Source organism: Erigeron canadensis, chromosome 5 (genome assembly GCF_010389155.1).
Source record: "Erigeron canadensis isolate Cc75 chromosome 5, C_canadensis_v1, whole genome shotgun sequence".
In the NCBI taxonomy this organism is placed as follows: domain Eukaryota; kingdom Viridiplantae; phylum Streptophyta; class Magnoliopsida; order Asterales; family Asteraceae; genus Erigeron; species Erigeron canadensis.
The window spans coordinates 31,784,372-31,809,338 of NC_057765.1; the positions used below are offsets into that span (position 1 = coordinate 31,784,372).

At 35.0% G+C, this 24,967-nt stretch overlaps 1 long non-coding RNA gene across 1 annotated transcript; it reads left to right on the forward strand.

The window, feature by feature from the left end:
- The first annotated feature begins 17,286 nt into the window (after nt 1-17,286).
- LOC122602069 lies at nt 17,287-18,658 on the forward strand. Its single transcript, XR_006324153.1, has 3 exons — nt 17,287-17,530; nt 17,964-18,019; nt 18,345-18,658. It is a non-coding gene; the product is annotated as an uncharacterized LOC122602069 (long non-coding RNA).
- Nucleotides 18,659-24,967: the final 6,309 nt, after the last annotated feature.

Consider the following 24,967-nt stretch of genomic DNA (forward strand, 5'->3'; position numbering starts at 1 on the left):
AAGTAGTACTTTATATATCAATAACCGCCCCCCTGAATTTTCGCAAGACAAAGTACAAATTTTAATGCATCAAATTAACTATTACTCTATTTAATATTAGTTATTATGTTACAATAGAATATTTATATTTGTTAAATTATTTTTCAATATTAATTTGTTTACTTTCATGATTCTCTTATATTCATTATATGTTTGTATCAATGAATTTTTTTATTCACTGTTTGGTACGATAGAATGAAAATGACATAAAGCTAATGAAAAATACTTCTCTTGTTTGGTTGCATCGAAATATGGAATCAAGAATGAAGAAGTGAGAATAAATTTCATTATTTCCATTTTTTAAAATTTGTAAAGAAGGGGTGAAAATAAATTTTTTTTTTTTTTTGCTTTTTATGATATTATATGTGTTAATTTTAGTTATTTATTAAAATTTTGTATATTTTTTATATCCATAATTTGGTTGTATCAAATGTTTTTTTTCAAACTTTTAATTTTCTTTTTACACTATTTTTATTTTTTATTGCATTTATATATTTTTTAAATGATTTTTATATTAAACGTCCAAAAAAGAAGATAGATGATATTCTCTTGCTACACGTGCTATCATTAATACTCCGTAAAAGACTAGATTCACGCCGTGGACTTTTTTATAGTGAAAACAACCCGTAGATTATTTTGATTATTGAGCGTCATGCTTAATTAATAATCCCAAACAGGATAATTTCAAACAATAAAGTAGAAACCACATAAAAATGATAAATTATCTTAACAAAATAACTTAAAAATCATCCTAAAACTTTAAAATCATCTTTAACCCATCATACTGAAACTCAGTTTATTGATATCACGTCATCAATGCACTGACTCACCACACTGAACCATTCATTCCATTAACCTCCATACTGAGATATCACATTATTGTTGCCACATAATCATTTATATAAATACTAAAAAATAAATTATATTAAATTAATAACACTGTAGTTATAAATTTTATTGACATAAACAATATATATAATAATGTTATAAAATTAAAGAAACAGAACAATAAAGAAGAACAAGAATACAGAGAGAATGAAGAGAGTTATCTTTTATTTATCTCCTAAGAGTTATATATAGTTACAACAATAGAGTACTCTTCAAGAAAGTAATCTTCTAATAAAACTCTATGATCTCTAATGATATTTATTAAAGGACATGGACATCAATTCCATATTTATCTATAATATTCCCCCTTGGATGTTCATCGATTAAAAACATTATGTCTCGTTAAAACCTTACTAGATAAACCCAATGGAACAAAAATCTAGTGAAGGGAAAAGAGTACATAACTCTTTCGATACGCTTGGGGATGTTGCCTCATTAAAAACCTTGACTGGAAAACCAAGTGTGACAAAGCCTTGCTCAAGGGAAAAAGAATGCAACGCGTATCATCTCCCCCTCATGATCACATCACTTAAAAAATTTCATTATTACCAAATGTTTTCAATGCCTAACATATGAAATGTCTTAACAATATAAATTTTATTGCTTCCCGTACAAATGAAATCCTCAAATATTATTCTCTTCACATATATTCACATACCATGTTTGAGGATTAATAATACATCATGCATCTCATTTAAGTACATCCTCGTACTTCACAAGTTACACATTGTCAATAAACTCATGGTAAATGATGTATAATCCATGTTTGAACCGCGAGAATAATTAGTGTTTCAATGACACTTCTAAACCAATAATGTGATCATTATCTAAAAAGTCATGAAAGAGGCATTTTAAGCATCATGTGACCTCATAATCATGAGTGTCATTTATTATCAATATCAAGTATATTTATCATCTTTTTCTCTTATTTGTGATGATGCACATTGATTCATTCTTAAAATATTAAATTCATAAATCAAGACAAACCTTGACTTTCATCATATTCATTAATTCAATCACCATTGAACACTCCCTCAGAGTTCCATCGATATTCAAATCATCAATTTATATTATATTCAAATCCGGATTTCTTTATACATTTCAATCATAATAATTTCAACGACAAACAATATTCTCGAGAATTTTCACACGTGTTTCAATAATTTTTAAGCACGAGACATGCTTCATTCATTTTATATCGCTCATGGAATCTCAATATCAAATGAGCTCTTTTTCATATTCTTTAGACGCGAATCAAGACCTTCTCATTTTGCCAGACTTTTAATTTAGTTGCTTCCACCATAATCGATTCCCCCTTTTCAAGTGCATGGACTCCACGTCCCAAACTACTAGCGTCTTTACAATTTGGTCAATCATTTTATGTGCATGCATGTTTTCAAGATCCTCACCATTATACATACTCTTAGCGCTATCATATTCAATTAATCACAACGTCGTTTTTATTTTCGATTCTATAATTCTCTAGACATGTCACAACTAATTGAGATCTCATTATTTTCAGGTACCAGGGGTTTCTCAAAAACCTCCACGTCTAATTTCTCATCATCAATCTCTTTGGGGTCTTTGCACCTCGACTTTGACCATCTAAATTTTATGCTCCTTTTATTTCAAGGCTTTTATTTTAGAATCGACTTTTCTCACTTATTATCAATCGGAGCATAAGCAACTTCTTTTTTTGGTCAGTTAACATTGTTGGCAATTACTAAATATTTTGAATTAATTATCCTACAAACTCTAAGTTAGGAACATCTCCCCATAATGTTGGGAAAACTAAATTATGTCAATGAAAAACTTAAGCCATAAACAAATATTCTAATGATGGCTTTATTGAATACGTACACCTCTTTCATGTTTCAACTCATACCCAAAACAGTCATACTAATGTCTGGTTTAATCAGACAGTTTCGAACTGAATCAAAGTATAAGCCTACACACTTCCAAGACATGTCTATTTTCCCAACATTATTTCCAACATTCTTTGAAGTCTCATCTTTGTGCATTGTGGTAGATCAACTTTTACATATACTGCACATTCAAAACTCTTATGAGACATATGTGGTTTCTGACTATAAACCAATTTCAATGGGGAGGAAACACCATAACTTATTGGCATGATGCGAGTTCTAACTTATTACATGTTAACATGACCCAAATCTATAGTCATTTATTTGCTCTCAATAATCATTATTGCCAATACAATATGAAACATGCTCTCAATCTTACAAGATAAGAGCAATTTAGTACGCAAACATCATGTTGCGACTTTGGTGACCCATTTAGACAATGCATCGATTTTAAAACACTAAATGGTCTTTTTATGGACGATATACAGGCCTATGTACATCTCCTTTGTATGCGTTCCAAAATATTAAGGGATTCAACCCTTGTGTCAGTTGGCAATAACACACCGCTTTATATAGAGCAAATATTCTCATATTCGATAATCGCTTTGAATAAATTCATGATTCGCATCATCATTGACTCAGGATGGTCCAACCGGTCATGCCAATTAATCAAGATATTTAATGTCTAAAAACTTTCGTATAGATTCACGTATGCTTTGTACAAGCCACATGTATTATCAAATGTTGTTTCTCATGATAAATATATATTAGTTTTTCAAAACAATCAAATAATTTGACACTTCAAAAATAACAGTCACATTATTAAATAATACATAAAGAAATAAACTATTGTTATGAATTAATTAATGTGGCTATCCACATTCTAAAACTCCCTATATATTTATGTTCATCATTATGTATGTATTAATTGTATTATTAATGTGAAGTCTATATATAATGGCTCATGTATGTTGAAGTATCATATCAATGAAATGATCATCTATTCTCTCCATTGTTCATTCTGTTGTTGTTATACTTTGTTATTAGGTCTTTGTTTTATAACACGTTATCAGCACGAGACTATATTATTATTGATAAAATATGGATTTGTCTTATGGGTGTAGTGGCAAGAATTGAGCAAAAATACGTATCACTCGACACAGTCAAAATTCATTGCTCAGAAGGTAATCTTTTCTTATTAATCCTAATTATTTGATATGGATTCATACTCAAATCAGTTAAATTATATAAAAGTGTTTATATGATTTAAAGGCTAACTTGTATCTATCATGTATAACTAAAATCACAAGAAAAATTATGGAAATATGTTTAGTAATACTGATAAATTTATTTTGATGCATTATACGATTGGCAGAATTTTTTTTTTTTTATTAAAACCTAAGAAAAGAAGTGTTGAGCAAATAGATTTTACTCAAAAAAATGGATTGTCATATTGTCCCTTTGTCTTTCAAATTATGAGATCTTTTGAATATCCTGATGTATATATTTTAATTTAGGAGAATAAATCTTTAAAGACTTTAATTTAGGCGGTGCATAATTGTTCGTTGCCTACACATATACTTTAATATTTTTATAAATCGATAAGGTAGATCTATAGTTAAGCAAATATAAAAAAGAGGGGATGGTTTGCCGCCTGATCGGATCCTTACGCCTTTTTACGTTTCGTATGGTAATTTTTCTATCATCGATCCTTGCGGTAGTTACAATAATATTATATAGAAAAAGGTATGTTTTCTTTTCCACCAACAATTTATAAAATTAAATTGGTATAAAACTAATTTCTTTGTTTGATAATAAAACGTATTCATGATGGATGTTATAACAACATGTTTTATCTTGAAATTCTATCTTCGATTCGTGTATATTTGGCGGAATTATAGCTTATTTCTAAAGGCTAGATAGTTTATCGATTAATCATTACTTATATTGAGGTTTTATTGATTTTATAATTAGACTCTTTTCTGCTATGTAATTACTAACCACCATTCACATTGCTACGAATCATGAATTCATGGAGACTGACTATATATTAAATTTCTAGTATTGTAATTTGCAATGCTATGAATCATTAATTTATGGAGATTGGCGATATAACGTCTTTTTACATCATGATTTCATTCTGCTGTAGATTTATGTGGCTATATATGTAATCTAGTCTGTTTATAAATCAATTTATTGGCTGGATTAATGACTTTGATTTTGTATATTGTGATATTTGGGGTACGTGTGTGATTTTTTCAAATTAAAGAATTTAATTACAACAAGTTTTTGTTTGGTTCACTATACATGTTAATTTAGATGATTTAACTTGGCGAGAGACTACAGTTTTTGACCTACATAATATGGTAAAGATGATATAAGTCGGTTAATGGAAGTGGACTATCAATTGAGGTCTTTAGTCTGGTTGGTATTTTTTTCAACTTTTGTATTTCATATTATTGTCATCTTTGATTATTATTTTGATCACTTAATCCATTTATATAAGATTTTTTTTTTAAGTTTTATAAAATAGTATTTGAGGATTAGTGTGTAACCTATATCTGCTAGAGTTAATATGCTATCAAAATGAAACTTACTATGACTCTACTTGATAGTTGTATATTATGAAATTAATAAATGCTATTGAGGATATCTTTCGATTCTGAAACTTGGTAATTTGTTGATCTGTACGTGCATGATATATAAATTTATGGAATATATGATGCTTGACATATATTATCTTAATATAAGGAATGATTGATTGTTTTACATGCTAAAATCGATATAGGACAAATAAATTAAAGTTTTAGAAATGCCTATTATCATCCTCATAAAATATTTTAAGTGTGATTATTGTATTTCTACGGCATAATTCTTGGAAATGTATTTGATAATTGATAAAGTAAATGTATGAGCATATACCGGGCAATTTGTTTATATGCCCATCTATTTTGCTCATTGGTTAATGATAAATATATGCAACTTAATTGAATTGTATGTTTCTAAGACATTTCATAGAATGATTAATGACATATACATGTTTAATTAGCAAATCTTGATGATAAATCTATTTTTCTTGTTTGATATTGCTAAATGCTAATATAAATATTATATTGAATTGTGCAAAAGCTCAAAAGAGTCAAAATAAATATAAAGGAGAAATTAGAGTTTCAAAGTACCAATGTACTAATTTATCCAATATGATTTTAAACATGTCAAGTGCAATCGAAGCACATGTTGTCATAGACTAGAAGTTTATGAATCAGAACTATTTGATTAATTGGCATGCTCGGCTAGACCATCCCGGGTTAGTGATGATGCGAAATAAAAAAATTAGTTGAAGTACCTGATGTTTTTTCTATATAATAATTTTATTGATTGCTCGAAAATGAAATTTTCTAGTTTTTGCCAATAAATCATGGAACAAATAAAAAGTGGAAATCTATAGGCCTATACGCCATCTTATGAACCATTTAGGATAATAAATCGATGCATCGTCTAAATGGTCATTAAATATGCAACCCGAAGTTTGCATGATTGATTGCTCGTATAATAAGATGGTGAGTATGTTCCATATTGCAATGGCGAAAATGACAAAAACTACTTCCTTAAGTTTTTAATGATCATTGGTTCTTTGCTTTTGTTGGAATGTTTATTGATTCTAATGCCAATGATCATATGGGAGCAAAACGAATTATTAATTGTTTGGGGACATGTTATACAACATGTGATAATACGAATTCGCATCATGCCAATATCTTATTGTATCTCCAAAAAAAATAAATAAATAAATAAATAAATAAATTAATTTGGAAATAATGTTGGAAAAATAGACATGCATTGGAAGTGTGTAGTCTCATGCTTTGATTCAGTTCGAAAATGTCTGATTAACTAGACACTAGTATGACTGTTTTGGGTATGAGTTGAAATATGAAAGATATGTATGTAATCAATAAAGCATATTGGAAGATTCGTTTATGGCTTATGTTTCACATTGATGTAATTTAGTTTTCCTAACATTAGGGGGAGATGTTTCCAACATTAGGGAAAAATGGAAAGCAGCTGAAATGAATAAAAATGAATTATCAAAGTTCCTCACACCAATAAATATTAAATTAAAGTTTGTGATAATTCATTCACAGTATATAGTATTTGCCAGCATGTTAACTAACCAGAAAGAGATAACAGCTGCTAATGCTCCAATTGATAATGAGTCTACACATATTTGAACTATGGTAGAGAATTTGATTCCAAATAAAAATCCTCGAAAGAAAGGAGCAAGAAATTGAGATGGTCAGATTCGAGGTATAAAAAAACCCCATTATAATTATTGATGAGTAACTAGACATGAAGGTTTTAAATAAACCCCGGGTACATGGAACAAATGAGATCTCAATAAATTATGACATGTCTAGAGACTTGTGGAATCGAAAATAAATAAAAACGACGTTGAGTTCGATTGAATATGATAGCGCTAAGTGTATGACTAATGGTGAGGATCTTGAAAACATGCATGCATTAGTGATAAGATATGAATGGTTGGCCAAAGATGAAAAGACGCTTGTATTTTAGGACATGAAGTCCAAGCACTAGCAAGTACGTAAATTATATGATGATGATCTGTGTTCGGATATTAAATGAGAAAATTGAAAATATGGCACATAGATTGTTGAACAGATCTTTTATTGATTATGGACAAGAAATGTCATATGGTGGAAGCAACTATTGATCTATTAAAAATCTGGCAAAATAAGATATTTGATTTGCGTCTAAATAATATGAACAGAGCTCATTTGGTATTAATATTTCATGAGAGATATAAAATATATGAAGCATATTTCGTCATTTGAAAAGCTTAAAAACCTATGTGAAATTGGAATGTGGTAGAACGCCTTAGCGCGTATTTATTGAAATGTGCCATAGAAATTACTATGTTTGCTCATTAAACTCCATAAAGAAATTTGGATTAAATATGATATGAGTTTTAATGGAACTCCGAGAGAATGTCCAATACATATTGAATTATTAGAGAATGAATGTGAGATAAAAGACAAAGACCGTCTTGATTACGAATTGACTATGTTGAGGATAATTTCATTGAGCATCATAATAGCTAAAAAGAGAAAGCTATACTTTTGTAGACAAGTGACGCTCATGGCTTTTAGGTCACATGATCTTGAAAAAACCCCTTCGAATTTAAAGACGATGGTCACAATGTTGGTTCAAAAGTATCGCTAAAGCATTAATAGTTATCGATTGCTCATTATGCATCATTTAAATTAAAGTTGTTTATAAAGTTTAACTTATGAAGTGCGTGTATATACTTAAATGAGATGTTTGATGCATGTTGAAATTTTAAATTGGGTATGTAAGTCATATGTGGAGAAATCAACACATAGCAAGTTGGTTCATGAGAAAATCAAATTGTATTATCGAGACACTTATTACGATAACCTGAGACTTTGGTCAGTGATATTGTTTAAGTGATGTGATCATGCGGGGGAGAAGATACGCATTGCACTCTTTTTCCCTTGAGCAAGGCTTTGTCCCACTGGATTTTCCTGTCAAGGTTTTTAATGAGGCAATATCCCCAAGCGTATCAAAAGAATTATGTACTCTTTTCCCTTCACTAGATTTTTGTCCCATTGGGTTTTCTCTAGTAAGGTTTTAGCAAGGCATAATGTCTTTAATCGATGGACATCCAAGATGGAGAGTTATAAATAATTAATCAATGGATGTCAAAATACATATAACTGAATCTCATGAAGAGATTGATATACTACAAATTAGGGTTGTATTATTTTGAAAATCGAGCATTTATTAAATGGGACTTTTGTCCATTTATGAAAATATATTGACAAAAGGTCAAAGAGCTTCAATATTGGCAATGCTTACTCATTACGATATTACATCATTTTATAGATGTGTCAGCAATAAATGGCTCCGAGTCAACAAGCTATCGTTTGATGAAACTGAAGACATACTTCGATACATGATATATGTTTATTCTAGATATTTGTCTCATCCGCCTAAAGCATTATCATGGAGAATTTGGTTTTTCACAAATTGTGACACTACAAATTTTATGGAGGTTTAGCAATCATCAACAACTACATCATCAAGCTATGAAGATGGTCATGATCAAAGATCAATAAAGAAGACGTCCAAGAAGGATGTATTCACAAGACTAGCTCAATGGTATCATTTGAAGATTATGTAGTGTATATAGATCAAGCTCAAACTATGATAAAGTCAATCTCGACATATGATCAACAAGACGGTGACACAATTAGTCTTCAGCATACCTGATCAAGCAATAACTGGGCATATTATTGAGTCATTTATAAACAAGATCAACATTCGACATCTCAAAGACGAATATTCAAATGAGGGGGAGTATTATACGCGCTGCACTCTTTTTCCCTTCACCGAGTTTTTTTTTCCCACTGGGTTTTTCTTGGTAAGGTTTTTAATGAGGCAGCAAACACCATCTTTGCGTATAATAAAGTGTGAATATCCAATGGGGCTCTTTAAATTAGTGGATAGCCAAGGGGGAGTGTTATGAATTAATTAATGTGGCTATCCACATTCTAAAACTCCCCATATATTTATGTTCATCATTATGTATGTATTAATTGTATTATTAATGTGAAGCCTATATATAATGGCTCATGTATGTTGAAGTATCATATCAATGAAATGATCATCTATTCTCTCCATTGTTCATTCTGTTGTTGTTATACTTTGTTATTATGTCTTTGTTTTATAACAACTATATCTTTTTGCTAATAAAATTCTACATATCAGATAACTGATCAATTAAGGGAGTGGCTTATAGATAAATCACATATTTATTATTGAATTCTTAGTTATCCAATTGCTTATTATATCAAAATTAACTAAATAACTGGTAAACTGGTATAATAAAACATGCATGCCACACTTTATAAGATACCTTCCATCACTATATCTTTCAAATGTAATAATGAGTTTTTTTTTTTTTTTAAAAAAATTGATATCCAACAAATACATATAATATAGACATGTGATCATGTTATGAAGTCTAAAAAGTTATATATGAGCTAAATACCTGATATAAACAATCCCACAAAACGTCCATGTAAATAAGCTCTAACATGATTTCATATATATAATACTCCGTACAATACAATTACGATTAAAAATTTGGTCATCAAATCACAGAACAAAAAAAAAAACAAACATATTAATTCGATCGTCTTATATGCAATATTTAGTTGGATATCTTTTAGGCAAAGATCTATAGTCCTATAGAATATATTAATTCTTGTTCAAAATAGCATCATGAATTTATAATAAACAAAATCTTAAAAAATCTACAGTATATATTTTTCTTGTTATTCATGCATATAGACTCTTACATAAGATAATTCCATATATGGTTGTAAAAACTAAAAAAAGTATTAATGACATTAACAACATGCAATAGTTATATCTAACAAAACTCATAATCGCATGGCAAAATATAACAGAACATATAACATGTTACATATTAAAGATTAAGATTAACATGAGTGACATCTCCATATAGATGATGTAAAACAGATTAAATATACACATCATGAAATCTTTCAAACAAAAAAACTAACTTCACAAAACATAGGTTTCTGCAAAAGATTGCCTAATTCATTTATAAAAGTAGATCTTACAGCCAATATATAGCCCAAAAAATATATATATATATATATGTGTGTGTGTGTGAGAGATCAACAACTGTAAGCAATAACACATCGTTTTTCAAGTTCCAAAAAATTTCAAAACTTTATTAGTCTAAACAAAGGAAGTGTTTGTGCACCGAGACCTAGGTTAGAGTGGTGGTTGATTTAAGGTGAATAAGGTCATTTATTGGCGATTCTCAAGTGGTAGAGTTTTGCCTCTTTACGCTAGATGAGCTTATTCGTGGTTTGTGTATGGTCTTGCATGCCTTTAGTGGGCTCCGTAACCCTCTTTATATAGAGGAAGATATTCTTGGAGAACAAGTAGGCGACTTAGGGTTTCCTAAGTCTTAGGCCGGAGATATAATTTCCTTAGTTATTGATCGAAAATGATAAGGCCAAATCCCGAATTTGTAGAAGAATGAACCTTATCTCGTTATGTTATTTGCAAAAGCCTTCGTGACGGATGACCCTTCGTACCATAGAGTTAGGTCATGCGTACCGCTGGGAGGGTACGTCATCAAGCCCCCTAGTCCAAGGTGATGACGTGTGCTACACAGTTATTGCGTTGGACTAGTGTGTGCTTCGTCACAATCTTCAGGGGTATCTTGTGTAAAATTGTTAAACCGCCTTTAATTTATTTGATTTGAAAGATAATTAAAGGGGTAGATGAACGCATATCCCTAAAAGACTTATGGACGGTTGCGATCTTCATGCAACCTTATATATAAATCCGATTTTCGTCCTTTTCTTCTATTTTTTCTACTTCCAAAAATATCTCCTCTCTCTCCTAGGGTTTCCGATTTTTCCCTCTTCCGATTAACACAGTAGGTACGTGGTTTTCTCCCTCTTTTTCTTTCATCTTTGTGTTTATCTTTTTGATTACCACATTCCGATGTCAAAAGGAGGCATCGAGACGGCTGAATCGACCGTAATATGGTCGCGATTGAACAAGTTTGTCGATAGGGTTTTTCCTGGAAAAATATCATCTTTTTTGATTCCCTTCGATGGTGATACTATTCTTACTCCCCCTGATGGGTTCATTGGTTTCTATATTAAGACCATGACTGAGGGTAATGTTAGGTACCCTTTTTCCCCCTTTATGCTTACTGTGCTTGATTTCTTTGATATCCACATTTCCACAATAACACCGCTAGGCTTGTTGAGAATAGTTTCTTTTGAAGTAATGTGTAGGGCATATGGCGGTGAACCGTCGTTAGAACTTTTTAGGTACTTTGTCCAAACTTGTCCCTCTGGTGATTGGGTTACAGTGGGTAACCGATCGAAAGCTGGGTGTTTTAAAAGGGGTGATTTGGATATCCGTGATTGGAAAAGTGATTTTCTTTTTATGAAGGCATCTCTATTTCCAAGTGGCTATGAATCCGTGACTGATAGGAAGTTACTGTGTAAACATGAAAAATATGAAAATCCCTGTCCTGAATATGTGATCGATGATTTATGTCATGAAATTCGATTGCACCCTATTCAAGTCATTTTATATCCTGATGTTGTGTTGTACAAAGAAAAGTTGATTGGTACATTGCCTGGTGGTGTAGATATAGATGGTAAGGATCTGGTATGTTGTTTTTGGTAGCCTTTGCTAATTTAGTGACCCTAATCGTTGTGTGTTTTGCTTTTGTAGATATGACTTTTAGGAAATTTGTCAGGAAAGGTGTGAAGGAGGTAACTGAGGTTCCTTGTATTGAAAGGCAAGGTAGTCTTGTTGCTGATGTTGGTTCTTCGGGTGTTCAGAATGATGACCCAGAAGTGTCGAGTGCTGTGGATCCCCCTATTCTGAATATTGACATGTCTGAAGTTGAAATTACTGGTGTCTCTGCTGCTACAAAGAAGAAGAAGAGAGTTCTCATTCCCCAATCTGTTGCAGGTCGTGTAAAGAGGAGGAAGGTTGGTGATACTCCAAAAGTGCCTGAATTCCGCAAGCCCTCTGCTCCCCAGACAGGCACGACCCTTTATTTATTTATTAATGTCCTACTATGTTTATGTGTTAATTTTCTCTTGTCTTGCAGATCTTCACGAGCAAGAGATCCTTACTTGGTTGAATGGTGAGGACATGAATGCTGAGGATGTCAAGAAGATTGACAATATGGACAATGAAACCTTTCTCCGGGTCTTCAAAAAGGATCGTCAGTTCCATACCTACCTTGATGCTGTTATTGCCATGCGCTTTTCCAGGATGTCCATTGATCTAAGGTTTAAGAGTTTAGAGGTGCAGTCTCTAGTTGCCACTGTTGAAGATTTGAAAGCTAGGGAGGCCCGGTTTGTTACTACTGTGGAGTTATCTGATATTGTCCAAAATTTGAAGCAGCATGTGAACATGTTGAAGGCGGATGCAGTTGTCCATGATGAAGCTGTGTTGAAGTTGCAATAAGAATATGCTGACGAGCGTGAAAGTAGCAGGCTGCTGCGTGATCAAATTCAGACTATGAAACAAGATCGTATCAGGTTGGTTACATAGGTTATTCCTTATGTTGGCAGGTCTTTGTTGTATAGTGATGAGGTTGGTCAATTGTTGGGAGAACTAACTTCAGCCGAGAGAGCTGATGAGAGGTCTACTGTGTTGGAGGAATTTGCTGCGGAAGGCAAATGTGACTTACAGTGTAGGGGATATTTTATTCCTACTGCCTCTCATGACCTTGAAGTTGTTGACCAGAAGTGGAGAGACGCTGTCTTTCCTTACCTGGATAAGGTCATTGCTGACCCCAACATTGCTGTTGACGATCTGCTGAAAATTGCTCCTGATGTGATCTAGCCTGAAGCCCCTGTTGATCGCCAGTGAATATTTGAGGCCTGCGTGCCTTGAGTTTGGCGAATGTGCCCCTTTGGACATCTTTTCTAACAGCTTAGTATGCTGTTTTGAACAATTTCCTTTTATGTCTGTAAATTTATGGATAATGTTTCTTTGGTGCTTTCTTTTGCCCACAATCTCGTGATTGTGGTTTATGGACATATCGCAGTCTTATAGACTGCATAATGCTTTATGTGCATCTTTTGAATATTATGCGATTTTATCTTTCACATTTAATTGTATACTATTTGCTGTGGATATATCCATAGGTGTTTATTTGGACTATAGGTCCTTATATACATTTTTGAATTCCATAACATGGGCGTCCCCATTTTGGAAAAATTTTTGCACTTATGTGCGTCTTTTTCTAGAGGAGATATGTTAAAAGGATAAAAGAAAGAAGCCTTTATTAATAATAATGAGGTTACATACCATATCCTCTAGGCTTTATAAAAGAAAATAGAAATAATAAAAAAAGAGAAAGGAACTAATTATTCTTCTAGGTTTGTCTTGCCTTTGGACGCATCGTTATCTGTGCAGGTGCCCATAATGAGGTCCTTCACTCCATGAGAGGTAGTGAGGGCCGTCTTGACCTTCTCTGGATAGTTTGCTTTCCTTTGTCATCAAGGTCCCTATTCCTCCGTTTGATTCGTACTTGATCATCCCGTGTGCTACGGAGGGTATCATTTTAAATTTTTGGATTCCAGGTTTCCTATGATTGCTTCGAAAGGCGACATTCCTTCTACCACCAGAAAAGTAATCCTCTCTTTTCGCTCCTAGTGTCCTTCTCCTATTGTCATTTGCACTACTAGCTTTCCCAATGGTTTGGCTTTGCTTCTTAAATACCCTTGGACCGAAGCTTTTGTCCTTTTAAAGTTCATTCGTGCCACAGGATGCGTTTTCCAGAAAGCTTTCTCATATAATACATTACACTCACTTCCGGTGTCCACAATGATAATTTTTACTTTGGATATTTATAAGACTGCGGAAATTACCAGGGGATCTCTAAAGGTTTTAAAAATTTGGGGGAATGTAATGCGTCCCATGTCCCCCTTGTAGACCTTGGGAAAGGAATGTCCTGACCCCGGTTTGACTTTCGTTATTGTATAAATTGTTTTCTCAAGGTCTTTCTTCCTCTCATCTGCATCGTCTTCTTTCTTCACATTCTGCTGTTGCCTGACGCTTTTTACCAGGTGCGAGAGTTATTTTCGTTTATAGCTTCCTCGATGGCTTTCCTGAGTTGCCAGCACGCGTTCGTGTCATGGCCATGGTCCCTGTGGAACTCGTAGTATTTCTCTAGGTCTTTCCTATTTTTTCCACTTAGTCTGGGAGGGATGGGGAAGGTTTTTGCAACATGCGCAGTGAGTAATATTTCTTTCGGGCTTTTGTGTAACTCCGGAAGATTCACCTTGAGATACCCTTTGTCATCCTTATGGTACGGAGTATATCTTGGTTTTTCCCTTTCGCTTGTCCATTTCCCTTTCCTATTTGCCGGAGTTTCCTTTTCCTATGTGGGACTTGTGTCTCCTTTCAAAGCGGTGTCCCTGGCGTCCAAATACACATGGGCCCTTTTCAAAACCGCTTCGTCTTCGGGAGGTTCCTGTATAGGAATTCAACTAACCCTCTTCTCCGAAGGCCATGGAGTAGTCCAGATTTCCTTTGTGACTCAGGAAGGTCCACAATGTCCTCTGTCTCTGTGGTGAATCGATCCATAAATGTTTTGCAACCCTCTGTTTCCTTTTGTTTTATCCCATGGGCGGCCACATGAATTTTCTTATGCTTTTTCTGCTGGCTGAAACGGGCTCTAAATTTCTCTTTAAGGTCATCAAAGCTGACGATGGATCCTTTTGTTACGCTCTTCAGCCATTTTCTGGCGTCTCCTTCAAGTACATACCTAAACATTCTGCACGCAGTCGGTACATTCCAGACCTTCATCTCCGCCCCCCCTCAAACGCTTCTAGGAAGTCGTCGGGGTTGCTTTTTCCTTTGTATGTCCCCAAATGGGAAGGGTACTTCAGGTCCTTCAGGAGTGGGTAATTTTATATCCAGGCCACGAACGGTGAATTTTCCGTGCTCCCTCCGACTAGTTGTAGTTCCAGGGCGTTCTGGTACACGGGGGCCCCCCAACCGTGCGGGCCGTATGGTCCGGGAGGTATCATAGATACTGCTGTCCTCCGGTGCCCTGCGGGACCTCTTGCGGCGACACGGTAAATTGTGATGCATAATATTGTTGTGCTTGTCTTGTTTGTTGGTTACCATGCATTCCTCCTGAGGGGTTGGCCCCGTAAGTGCCTGAGGGGTACTGATGTGTTGCGGGACCGTTCACGCCTCTATAACCTTGACCCTAAGGTATTTGGTAACTCTGTGCCACAGGTCCTTGGGGAACTTGGGTCGATGATGCCAAATGGCTTTTGCCAGTATGGCCTTGAAACGTTTGGTTCGGAGATCCTTGGAAAATATGACCTGAAGGTCCCGAGGGGGTCTGTCCTGATGGTCCGGTGTGTCCCAAGGGTCCCGAGGGGACCTGCCAAAGTCCCAGGAAGGCTTGCCCCGAGGGTCCTGGGAAAGCTTGTCCCAAAGGTCCTGGGAAGACTTGTCCCGAAGGCCCTGGGAAGACTTGTCCCAAGGGTCCTTGCGGGACGCTATGTCCTGAAGGAGTGCCATTCATTGCGTCTGGTCTTGCCAGGACAGGTCCTGACTGTGATGGAGTTGCCTGCGGGGCCCTGGGTTCTGCTGACCCCGGGGGAACATTTGCTTGAGCGCTAACCCCGGAGGCTAAGTTATCTTGTCTTGGGCCCCCCTCTCCTTCCGGTGTTACGCGATACCGAGGGGTTCAGGGCCGAAGTCCCTCACTTCCTAGTCCAAACCCGTAGTCGGTCCTGACTCGGGATCTCGGCATCCGGGGGTACCGCTGGAGTCCCCTAGGGGGAGTGTCAGCGTCATATTCATCTTCGGTCTCGCCGTCGAAGTTTAAAGTCCTGGTGACACTATCGAGAGCTCCAATGCTCCGGAGGTACCTGATGGTATGGTTGATGTGGCTATAGTTTCGAAGAATATAATTTGGGTCGAATAGCTGCGGGGTTCCTGATGAAGACCCCCGCGTAAATCCTCCTTGTCCGCTTGGTGTCTGTACTGGGCGCTCGGTATTCTCCCCTTCACGACGATCGATGTGTTGATCGACGTTGGCCGGCGTTTCAGTCGTCGGCCCGGGCCTGGATGGAGAGTTCCTAGCAGGTTGATTCTCAGTTGTTTGCTGAGAGCTCTGCCCAAATCCCTGCGGGACGTCAGCCATTCTCCTTGACTCGATACAAAAAACAAGATTCAAAGTGGTGGTGGGATCTGAGTGTAGGGTCCCACGGATGGCGCCAAATGTTTGTGCACCGAATCCGAGGTTAGAGTGGTGCTTGATTTAAGGTGAATAAGGTCGTTTATTGGCGATTCCCAAGTGGTAGAGTTTTGCCTCTTTACGCCAGATGAGCTTATTCGTGGTTTGTGTATGGTCTTGCATGCCTTTAGTGGGCTCCGTAACCCTCTTTATATAGAGGAAGATATTCTTGGAGAACAAGTAGGCGACTTAGGGTTTCCTAAGTCTTAGTCCGGAGATATAATTTCCTTAGTTATTGATCGGAAATGATAAGGCCAAATCCCGAATTTGTAGAAGAATGAACCTTATCTTGTTATGTTATTTGTAAAAGCCTTCGTGACGGATGACCCTTCGTACCATAGAGTTAGGTCCTGCGTACCGCTGGGAGGGTACGTCATCAGGAAGCAAACCGAAAATAACTACATAATTATGTGGATAGAATATATGAAATTGTAACACTCCGAGTTTTGAGGTAATTTAATAATAATAAAATATTAGTATTATTATCATTTTTATATAGATGCAACTTATTTAAATGTCATATGTCAACTCTATATGTGGTATATGTTAAATAAATTAAAAAGTCAAGAACAACTGTCGAGACTCGGGTTGTGAATAAGGATGCTTAAAAGCCGAGACTAGAGGGATTAGGGGTGTAAATACCCGTATGTTTGTGAGATAAATATAAGTTAAGCTGATTTATGTATGTTTAACACTAATCAAACACACATACACGTCAAAAGCTCTATTCTAGTTTCCCTCCAATGAAGGAAAGCTCACATAGGAGCACTTGAAGCTAGAATCTAGTTGATTTCAACCTCTTTTCATCAGTTTCAAGTAATTTCCATATAGTTATATCATCAATAATCCAAAGGTAATTCTTATTCTTGATTTTCAAAGTTGAAAGTAAAGGATTTTAGGGTTTTGGGGATGGGATGATGAAATTAATTAAATTCAGGCAGGGGTTTTGTTCCTATGATGTTATTAAACATCTAGGAATCATTAATTTTGATTCTTGAAGAGATTTTATTTTAAGGTTGAATTAGACTAGTGAGCTTGTATATATAATTGATAAAAATGGATACATAGATGTTAACCCATGACTATGTTGGGTTAAACAAGTTTAAATGGATGTATTTATTCTAACTTGAAGGTTGATTTTGGTGTAAATCGCCTAGTTTGTATTATGGCTATAACTAGTAATGAAAGTGATCATTTTGACTTTAGAAGTCAACTGTCCAGAATTTAGTTAGGCTGGAAATTGAGTCTTAGCATGTAAATGAGATGATGTTGTGATCTTTATTTAGGTGCTAGGAGTTTGGAGGTGCTCGTCTATATATATATTCGATCCTAAAACGGACAGGTGAGTATATAGAATTTGTTTTATACAAATCAACATCATTAGTTAAGCCGGCAGTCATGATTATGTGGAAGTTGATTATACACGTGTAGTCAGTTCCATGTAATCGAGCAGTAGCAGACTAACAGATTGGCAGAGACTAATGGCAGACTAACAGATTGTATTGGCAGAGATTGGATCCATTATAGGCAACTTTATATATTTATGCATTTGATATATCTGCAGTAGGTTTTATTATAAAGTTTAATATGTATGCAGTTTGTTATCATTGTTCAGTTTCTATATATTCACTAAGCTTTATGCTTACTGTTTACTTACAATGCCGTAGGTGCCGGGAGCTCAGGTGGAAGTGGGTCGGGGAAAGAATTTAAGGAGCGTGGATAAGTACTACTGTAGGCTGCACTTCTTTCCCTAAATCACAGCTGTGTGTATGATACTTATGTGTAGTTACGCCCTGTTTCAACTTTAAAGCATAATATGACGTTTGGACTCCTTTTGGTAAACTAGTCATGTTGTCGTCTTTGGGTCAAAATAGGTGGTGTGTAGGAGAGCAGGAATAACTTTGTAATTTCTGCAAATTTTGGTGTAAATACTAAGCTAATCGGTTATATAAAATTAAAGTCCTTTATCTATTTTGGTTAATTGACCCGATTAGTCGTTTTGTGCAAAAATGGGGAAGTGGTTCATTTGGAAATGTTGATATGTTTTGTTAGAAGTTGTTTATATATTCTGGTCCATTTAGATTGATATTAGTTTACGGAAAAGAATTAAAACTAAAAAGTTGACATAGCGGGTCTGCTGCCAACTTGGGCAAACATGCAGAATTGGTCCTGGGGCAGTTTTCAAAGGACTGTAATTCTTTGTACATACTGTTTTGGTAAAAACAAAAATTATATGCTGAAACTAGAGTTAGAGGGATTTAAAATGAATCAGGTTTGGCCGAAAACGGAGGTGTCTAAAGGGTCGAAAAATGGGACACAAAACAGCCCCCTGGGCTGATTTTTCTGCACTGTCCAGCAGTTATAAATAGTTTTGGCTGTTTTAAACGGGCTGTAAACTGAAGTATGTTGTAGTTCATAAGGAAGCTCAAAGTATATATTGAAAGTATGTTTGAATGCCTTCGTTACGATATATTGCATGTTTGTTTTAGAAAGGTTTAGAGTGTCCAAAATTGTTGTTTAAAATAGGCGGCTGAGGCTGATTGATCATGAACCATCAGCCATGTTTGGTTGACTTTTGTAACTTAAAGTGTGTTCTCGGACTAGTCTAAAGTTTGATCGAGTCATATATGTTTGTATTCATCCGAATAGAAGTATATATGATATTTGAGTCATTTCCTTTATATATATATATATATATAAAAACGGGCGTACAGAAATCGTCCAAACTCTAAAATGAAATATATTAGAATATTATTAGTAATTTAAAACAAACTTTTAAGCATGCAGTCCTTTTCTTTCTTCGTTTACTACGTACACCAACTTGATTCTTTAGATTTTATCAAGCGTAAAACAATTTCGTTCTAACAACATTATTCGACTTATACCAATGAATCAATGATCATAACTCCGTTTTCACAAATATATAGTATTAATAATCAGACTAAATAAAAAAAAATTTCAGTTTCGTAATTAAGCATATGCGAGTTTAACATCCTTTAACTATCGAAACAAACTAGACACTTGGCATAAACAATATAAAATTGATAATCAAATAGGTAGATCGAATATACCTCCGCAGACGAAATAAGAAGCCTCTTAGCAAAAACGAAACGAACTACTCGAAAACGAACTAGAAACCAACACACGACCACTGCGAACCCGCTGTTTTCGTATGTATATACGTCTTAATACAAATCACGCGGTAAAAGACGATGTGCAAATCAAATAGCTAATTATTGGAGAAGGAATGATTACTTCAATCTTAAAATTGATGATATATATTCTTTTAAAATAAAAAACCTTATTCAATGTGAAAGATTTATTGGAAATTAAACCAATTAAGAAAAATTGACGAGAGACGATGTTTCGAAAAAGAAAAATTATTGTCGGCCGAAAGCTTTATTTATGATTTAGAGCGTGCTGATAACGTGTTATAAAACTAAAGAAACAAAATAATAAAAAGAACAAGAATATAAAGAGAATGGAGAGAGTTATCATTTATTCATCTCATAACATGTATATATAGTTACAACAATAAAGTACTTTTCAAGAAAGTAATCTTCTAATAAAACTTTATGATATCCAATGATATCGACATGGACATCCATCCCATATTTATCTATAATAAATACAAATTTATCTAAAAACGCAACATTGAATAATTGGTTTAAAAATGACTTTCAAAACTAGTATTACTATTTATAATTATAATAGTAGTTTAGGGGCTCAAAGGGCTAGTTCTTACTCTGTTTTGGGGGTGAAAATTTATATTAAATACTTATAAAATTTGAGTTTTATAGCTTGAATTTTAGTCGTCTTCTTTCTCTCTTTAACCTGCAAGTCCGCCACACAGAGCTTTGAGGTTTATTTATTTTTTCTCTTTCAACAATCCTTTAAATATCAGCAATAAACAAAATAAAATAAAAATAAAAACCCAATACGCCAATTTTCTCAATGCGGTGGTGAATACGCTAGGCCAAAACGCTGACAAATACATCAGCTTCTTTAACCCAATACGCTGGAAGCCCAGTGTGTTGACCCTAATACAGTGATAATACACTGACCGTTAAAGACGGTCTAAGAAGGTGAGATGTGTTATCCAATAATTTTCTAACCTAATCTTGTCCCTGATTTTTTTACATGTCATCATCCAGTAATTAAGAGATTTTTAAGCTATTTTGTTAACATGAATCTTTTCCCGCATATAAATGGTCTAGCGAGGAAAAAAATTGTTTCACCACAAATTCACAAGACTCTTAAGATTTGAGTCCTATTTAGGCATATTTGAAAATGTCTAAGTGTCTATGAGTGTTTAATTTTACTTATGATAAGTATAAGTAAGAATTCTTTTTCATATCTTTAGGTGAAAGGTTTAAATTAGAGATCTATTATGTAAATGTCTTTTTACTCGGATTTGATTAACGTATACTAAAACTCTCATCAGTTGCGAGTAATTTATACCTATCAAAAGAAAAAAAACAAATTCCATCATAAGTTGGTATAGATAAGCTGCGATGTAAACAATTTATCTTTCTTAATATAAGTGAAAAACAACTAATGATCATGTCTAGTAGCAAAATACTACCTTAAAATTTAGCAGTTTAAATGGAGAAAGAGGTTGATTTCTGTACATGATAATAAGTTTCCATACTTAAATACTAGATACTAAGGTTGGACGGAGTGGGTAGGGGAGGGGACCGGTACCGGTTGGCACACCGCACCGACCCTCCGGTACCGGTCGGGTGGGGAGGAAAGTGGGGAGCGCCGTGCCTATTCCCATGCCTTGTTATTCGACCGTTACGAGCATAAATAAAAAAAAAAGAAAAAAAACACCGGGTCCCACCAACGGCTCTCTTCTCTCTCTCTTTCTCTTCTTCTTTTCTTTTCTTTTTCTTATTTTCTTTCTTTTCTTTCTTTCTTTGCCTCTGTTCGACTTTCTTTCTTTCTTTCTCTTTTCTTTTATTTTTTCATTCAATCCATACACTCAAATATCACAAAAATGAATAGAGGGAAGAAACAAAAAGATCTATCTTTCTCGAATCTACCAAAAAAACGCATAAAACCCAGCATCGCCAAACAATCGCAATGTTATGCCACCTCCTCCTTCGCAAAAAAACACGGCCAAAAATGTGTATATGCCACAACCCGTTGATGATTTCTTGAGTGGAATGGATCCATTGTTTTTCGAATCCGTCCCGTCAAGTGTCCAACAAATTAATACCGGGTTTATGAATTTCGCGAATGAAAATCAACCCGGGTTTTCGGGTTTCGCGGGTGGTTCATCATCACACTTCGCGAGTCAAAGTCAACAGGTTCAAGAAGAAGAAGAAGAAGAGGTCGAGGAGGAAGAAGAGGAAGCAATACCTGAGACCCAAGTCTCGGTTAAAGGTAAAAGAGAGTGTCGAAATTGGGGGAAGGATGAAGAGGCATGTTTGGCAAAAGCTTGGTTAAACATTTCCGAGGATCCATACGTCGGAAACGCCCAAACGGCGGGTTCGTTTTGGAAGAATGTGAAGTTTCAGATGGACTCACACTTGAAACGTGATTCGGGACGTACCCTGGAAATGTGTCGGTCGAAATGGAAGGATTTGAAGCATAAGGTGTCGGGTTTTGTGGTATCTACAATGTTATGAAAAGTAAGATGTTGAGCGGCCAAAGTGATGAGGATGTGTTTAAGGCAGCCGTGGCATTGTATATGCAGAAATACAATAACAAGTCCGGGTTTCCGCATGTAGAGGCGTGGCAAGTTTTGGGAAAGGGCCGAAATGGTTAGAGGTTCTTACTTTAGAGGGGATTTGTGAGGAGTCGGGTAGCAAAAGGGCAAGAACGGAAGGGTCTGTCCATGTACGTTCATCGGGGGAGGCATCGGTCCATATTAACTTGAATGAGGACCAGTTGGAGCAAGAAGAGGAAGGAGGGAACGACATGGATGATGCACCAGTACATCCTGCTAGACCCGTGCCACCTCGGCGTAAAGCTAAGAGTAAGCAGGCTGTTGCTTCCGCCTCTACTACATCTGAGGAGTTCTTAAAGATGGTCGCGGAGTTGAAATGCGACAATGATGATAAAAAAAAGAGCTCAGGAGGATAAGATGCAGATGCAGAAGGCGATGATGGATAGCTATATGGAGGCGGAGGAGACTAGGAAGAAACGGGAGGAGGAGATGACACGGATGGTCCAAAGTCAGCAGCGACAGAATGATATGGACTTCGTGATAAGGCCACACAATCACCTCAGTGGGCCGATGTTGGAGATGGTTTTGGCGCAAAAACGCGCCCTTTGTGAGCAGTAAGGATGGCCGGCGCCTTAGTTGTATGTTTATGTTGATTAAGTTGTATGTTTTACTTGTTTTCGTGTGTTTGAATAAGATTATGTGTTTTATTTATGTTTTTAAGTTGTATTAGTTTTAATTTATTAAATAAAATGTTTTAGTTTTAAAAATAAATAGAAATTAAATTAAATAGAAAACGGTGGGAGGGGAGGGGTGGCGAGGTACTCCTAGCATTAGGGGAGGGAAGGGGGGAGAAGAAAAATCGGGGAGTGGAGGGGAGGAGTGGGGAAGCTCTCCCCCCACCCTAAAAAAGGCTCACCATTGGGTTCACAGCTCAGTGGTACATAATAAGTTTCTCCCCCCATGTGGTATATTGGTGGTATCGGAGTGAATAACATTCTGGCTTGAAAAACTCTTAGCGGGGCAACCCAACGATTTTTTTTAAAAAAAATACTAGATACTAAAACATATGCAGTGACACTTGATTTTTTTTCCGAACGACATGTGTGTCCCCCATAAATTATAGGTTAAGTTTCTTAATTTTATATTTTAATTATCAACTAACCATATTTAATATATTTTATAAGTTTAGCTAATCACAATGGTACTAACATGATGGCTGAGACTAGAGCTCTCAGAGATGGGTTCAAACTATGTTCTGATAAGGGCATCCAAGTGAATGACATCGAATCTAATTCCAAAGTTATGGTGGACTCCATCCTTGGTCTTATATCCACCCCTTGACATGTGCTTTACTTGATCAGAGAATGCATCGGCTTATTGTCTTCTGGCATGATGGTTTAGGAAATGAGACGACTCTTTCTTGAACTATATTATAAACAGACCTTCCCATCCACACCAATCACGAGTTTTTCTCCATTCCTCTCATATATCGTCGTAACGCCCTTAATGCTAGCTTTTGAAAAAGACTTTTTATGTCATTCCCATTTAGGTCCGATTCGGATCCCTCCGTTGTTTCCTTTTCCTTCCGCACCTTTTCCTCGAAATGAGAAAGAAGATGGTACACTTGAATTGTATTATTTAAGTGCTTATTGCTTGCCAAAAATCCTACTTCTACAATTGGTAGGTCACCGGGATATTCAAATAAGTCGTGTTTTCCGTGGTTTTCCCATGTTACAACTTCCGTACCAATTCGGTCGATCCGGAATGGATCGGTTAAACATTCCATTAGGGAGCCTGGTCTTGACTTTTCTGTGTGGTATTCATTCTTGTTCGGCTCTTGGAATCACATCCAGCAGTGGTCGGAACAGCTCGTAAAATCCAACCACTAAAAACGTAAGTTAACCATCCTGTATATATATAGTTTAACTTAGTGCCCGTTTTTTTTTTTAATTAAGTGACAAATGTATTAAATAGTTAAAAAGTATAAATAATATCTGTATTTATTAATTAAAAAAAATATTGACAATTATTTTTGTTTATTAAGTCAAAACAAAAACATAAAATTTGACTAAATGCATTAAATTCTTAATTATTAAGTCTATTAAGTAAAACTATAACAGGGTTTTAGTTAATAGTAATGTAATACACGTAAAGGAGAAATCAGTGCGTGTGTAAACTAATACTATTGATCTATAATATAAATTAAAAAAAAAAAGGTTGGGGTACACTTAACACCCCTTAAAGCTCTTTTTAAGCTTAAAACTCTCTCATTTTTTCTAGATTTTTTTTATTTTTTATTTGCTTACTAAATAGATAATTAGATTTAAAACTTCATCATACATCATTTTCAATCAAAACAAATCTTTTTAAATTTTAAAGATATATAACATCCTTAATACTTTCCCAATAAATATATAAACAATTACCATCCAATTTCCCTTTTGTTGAAATTATTATATATTACAACCTAAATTTTTATTAATCATTCTCATTCATATTATTCATCCCCTTCCTATATTTAATAAACAAATCAAGTTCAGTAAATTTTGCGAGTTAATTTTATATCACTTTAACTTTATTTGTGATATTTTATTTGTGTTTGTTTATTATTTGATA